Below are 5,398 nucleotides of genomic sequence, written 5' to 3' on the forward strand. Positions count from 1 at the left end.
TGATCCATTCCCTTCCCTCTTCATCTCATTCCCCTTCTTTATGCATTCATCTCATTTGGCCTATGATATCTCTAAGTCACAAGGCTAGTTGATTGCAAAATCAACATGAGTATGGATGAGATTAGGCCACCTCTTTTGCATATTCGTTTTGTGTGTGGTATGTTTCATGAGCATAGTCCATTATACTATGTCTCTAATGTAACACCCTTCTAAAATACCCCAAATATTTAATTAAAATAGCAATATATCAATCAGAGTAATTATGCAATTAAGGGTGTCACACAATCATTTCACACCATTCACCATAATAACTGTCATGCTCTTTTATTAATTCAAAACATAAAGCATTTGCACAATACGCAGCGGATAGAAATCAAATCAATCATGCAAAACATGTAACACATTACATGTAAAATTATTCAACAAGGTAAAACATCCCGTCCCGATGTTACATCTATCAGAGCATGACCCACTAAGGAGACTACACTAGACTCCAAGCACTAGCTTCTACTCAATCACTGCTCGTTACCTGAAAACATAGTTGTAAGGGTGAGTTCCTCAATCAATATAATAAGCATTATAAAGTATCATGTAATGCTAAGTAACTCAACACATATCATCACCCTAATCAGATCACACATATTCAGCAACGGCAATATCAACTCATAATCATCATCATCATCATACTCAAACTCAACACAACCATAAAACACACATATAATATTGGAATACATCCATTCATATTATACGCCATAAATACATACATTATGCAATGAGACTCCATGCATGCGGTACCGACTATTCGTGAACATCTAGTTCACCTCACCGATCAAATCCAGATACGGCTACCAAGCCCACTAGTCCCACTCATTTGAGACCTAGTGACTCACTCACTAATTCCTCACCACGGGAATTAGCTACCACCAACTCACTAGTTCCTCACCACGGGAATTAGCTACCACCCCAAGGGCTATGCTATGCACGCTAATCACCTAGCATGCAAACATCAACAACAATCCACAATGATTTACTCACTAATTCCTCACCATGGGAATTAGCTACCACCATAAAGGCCAAAATATGCAAGCTAAATCACTTAGTCATGCAAACATCAACAATCATCCACAATGGACATATGCTCACACTCTAAGCCATAAACAGTCCATTCATAATTTCATACATGATATACACATTCACAACATTATGCATACCATCATACGTCATCAACATATTTATCACATAATCATATTATGTCATGCCACATAATCAATCACAGTATTAGCACACTCTACTAATACCTATACTGCTCAACACAACGGGAAATGATCCCTACTCTATCATACATCAGCTAAATTACATTACTCAGCTGAACAACCAAAAACTGCACAACAACCGCACAGAAAAATCACAATCCTGCCCATACGCGTATTGCCTAGTCCCATACGCGTATGGCCCAATTCTCAGCCAAATCCCATACGCGTATCACCTGTCTCATACGCGTATGCTACGCGTACCACTTCCTCATACGCGTACCAACAGAGACCAAATCACGTTCAAAACATCATCTTCCTCATCCATACGCGTATTGCCTAGTGCCATACGCGTACCAGACCATCTCATACGCGTATTGCCTAGTGCCATACGCGTATGACCAGAAACCAGATTTCCAGATCTGCTATGGTTTTCTCTGCTACGAGATCTCCCAATTCCAACCTCCTACAATCCAATTTTACACAGTAATCGTTCATATCATCTAACACGAATCATACCCTATTCAATTTCACCAATTCTAACATTTTTACATCTAATTCCTACGAATTCCTTTCAATCATAATCCAATTTCGTTCATCCAAAAGTTCACAATTTCATCATGCATCATTCCAATTAGAGTCAAATCAATGGTCTATCACTACCCACTACATGTTATCCCATAATACCCATTAATCGACGATAAACCCCCCTTACCTGAATTAATCCGACAATCTTTAAGCTCCAAGCTTTTCTCTTCTCCAACCTTCTTCCTCTTGCTCTGTCTCTTTTCCCTTTTCCTCTTTTCAGCCGCTTCTCTGCTTTTCACGTAAAAACCCTTTTACCAAAAAATGGAACTCTTTTCTTATTTCCAACTTATATACTTTCCAATAATTATTATTCCAATAATAATAATAATCCAAAAATTCCAATTATTTAATTAAATTAATAAATATAATATTAACTTAAATTAAATAATTATCTTATTTTTATCGGGGTGTTACAACTCTCCCCCACTAAAAGAGTTTTCCTCCTCGAAAACATACCTCAAGCGAATAACTCCGGATAAGACTCCTTCATCTGACTCTCAAGTTCCCAAGTCACATTTCCACCTGCTAGTCCTCCCCAAGTTACCTTTACCAAAGCAATCTCTTTACCCCGCAACTGCTTCAACTTTCGATCCTCGATCCTCATAGGTGATGTCTCAACAGTCAGGTTATCTCTCACCTGTACATCATCTATTTGGACTACATGCGACGGATCAGGAATGTACCTCCTCAACTGAGACACATGAAAAACCTCATGCAAATTCGCAAGTGACGGCGGTAAAGCGATACGATAGGCTACCTCCCATATCCTCTCCAAAATCTGATAAGGACCAATAAATCGAGGTGTCAACTTCTTTGACTTCAAAGCTCGACCAACCCCAGTTATCGGAGTAACACGAAGAAACACATGATCTCCCTCTTGAAACTCAAGTGACTTCCTCCTCTTGTCGTGATAACTCTTCTGACGACTCTGAGCAATCCTCATCTTCTCCTGAATCATCTTAATCTTTTCCGTAGTTTGTTGAACAATCTCCGGTCCAACCACAGCACTCTCACCGGACTCATACCAACATAAAGGTGTCCGACATCTCCTACCATACAAAGCTTCAAACGGTGCCATACCAATGCTCGAATGAAAACTATTGTTGTAGGTAAACTCAATCAAAGGTAAATAACAATCCCAAGCACCTCCCTTTTCCAAAACACAAACCCTCAAAAGATCCTCTAGTGACTGAATCGTCCTCTCAGTCTGACCATCAGTCTGCGGATGATATGCAGAACTCAATCTCAGCTTAGTTCCCAAAGCCCTCTGCAAACCTTCCCAGAACTTCGACGTAAATCTAGGATCTCTGTCCGAAACAATACTAGACGGAATACCATGAAAACTTACAATTTTCTCAATATACAACTCGGCTAATCTCTCTAACGGATAATCCATTCAGATCGGAATGAAATGAGCCGATTTCATCAATCTATCTACAATCACCCAAATAGCTTCAAAATTCTTACTTGTCCTCGGTAAACCAGAAACAAAATCCATACTGATACTATCCCACTTCCACTCTGGAATAGCCAACGGTTGCATTAGCCCAGACGGCTTCTGATGCTCAATCTTTGACTTCTGACAAGTCAAACAAGAATAAACAAAACTCGCAATTTCTCTTTTCATTCCCGGCCACCAAAATAACTTTTTCAAATCATGATACATCTTCGTAGCTCCAGGATGAATACTCAGGCCACTACGGTGTCCTTCCTCAAGAATACTCTTCTTCAGTTCGGTAACATCCGGAATACACACCCGATTACCAAATTTCAAAACACCATTCTCATCAACTCTGAATTCACCACCTTGACCTTGATTCACTAGAGTCAACTTATCAACCAAAAGCACATCGGATTTCTGACCCTCTCTAATCTCATCCAGAATACCACTCGTTAACTTCAACATTCCCAATTTAACACTATTGTGAGTACTCTCATACACCAAACTCAAGTCTCTAAACTGCTCAATTAAATCCAATTCCTTAACCATTAACATAGACATATGCAATGATTTCCGACTCAATGCATCAGCCACTACGTTTGCTTTACCCGGATGGTAATTCAAACCAAAGTCATAATCCTTCAGAAACTCTAACCATCTCCTCTGTCTCATATTCAGCTCTTTCTGATCAAACAAATACTTTAAACTTTTATGGTCACTGAAAACCTCAAATCTTGACCCGTACAAGTAATGCCTCCATAACTTAAGAACAAATACCACGGCTGCCAACTCTAAATCGTGTGTCGGATAGTTCCTCTCATGAACCCTCAGTTGTCTCGAAGCATAAGCTATAACCTGCTTGTTCTGCATCAACACACCACCCAAACCCAACAATGAAGCATCACAGAAAACCTCAAATGATTCTGACGAACTCGGTAATATCAGAATAGGAGCAGTAGTCAACCTTCTCTTTAACTCTTGGAAACCTTCTTCACATTTTGAGTCCCAAACAAACGCTTGCCCCTTTCTAGTCAACATCGTCAACGGTAACGCCAACTTAGAAAATCCCTCAATGAATTTCCTATAATAACCTGCAAGTCCAAGAAAACTCCTTATCTCAGAAACTGACTTCGGAGCTTCCCACTTAGATACAGCTTCTATCTTAGAAGGATCAACAGCAACACCATCTCTTGAAATCACATGACCAAGAAAACTAACCTCTTCTAACCAAAATTCACACTTTGACAGTTTAGCAAATAGCTTCTTTTCTCGTAGAACTCCTAAAACCAATCTCAAATGCTCAGCATGCTCTTCTTCAGATTTCGAATACACCAAAATATCGTCAATAAACACCACAACAAACTGATCTAGGTACGGATGGAAAATCCTATTCATATACTCCATAAACACTCCAGGCGCATTAGTCACACCAAAAGGCATTACAGAATACTCATAATGTCCATACCTCGTTCTGAAAGCAGTCTTCTGAATATCCTCAGTTTTCACACGTATCTGATGATACCCCGATCTCAAATCTATTTTACTGAACACACTCGCACCAACCAACTGATCCATCAAATCATCAATCCTCGGCAAAGGATACCGATTCTTGATCGTCACTTTATTCAGTTGCCTGTAGTCCACACACAACCTCTTAGTACCTTCTTTCTTCTTAACCAATAACACTGGTGCACCCCACGGTGACACACTCGGACGAATAAATTTCTTATCCAACAGATCTTCCAGCTGACCCTTCAATTCAGCTAACTCAACAGCAGACATACGGTACGGAGCCATCGATATCGGCCTAGTACCAGGCACCAAATCAATCGAGAACTCAACTTCACGCTCTGGCGGTAATTCATTCACTTCTTCCGGAAACACATCAGGAAAATCACACACTACGGCTATATCGCAAATCACCAGTTTATCTTTAGCCTCCAAAGTCGCTAACAGCATAAACAACTCTGCCCCATCGGCTACTTCCTCATTCACCTGCCTTGCTGATAGAAACAAACTCTTCCCTTCCTCAATCTCAGGAAAGATCACAGTCTTATCAAAACAATTGATATAAACTCGGTTAGACACCAACCAGTTCATACCCAGGATAACATCAATC

Source organism: Lathyrus oleraceus, chromosome 7 (genome assembly GCF_024323335.1).
Source record: "Lathyrus oleraceus cultivar Zhongwan6 chromosome 7, CAAS_Psat_ZW6_1.0, whole genome shotgun sequence".
In the NCBI taxonomy this organism is placed as follows: domain Eukaryota; kingdom Viridiplantae; phylum Streptophyta; class Magnoliopsida; order Fabales; family Fabaceae; genus Lathyrus; species Lathyrus oleraceus.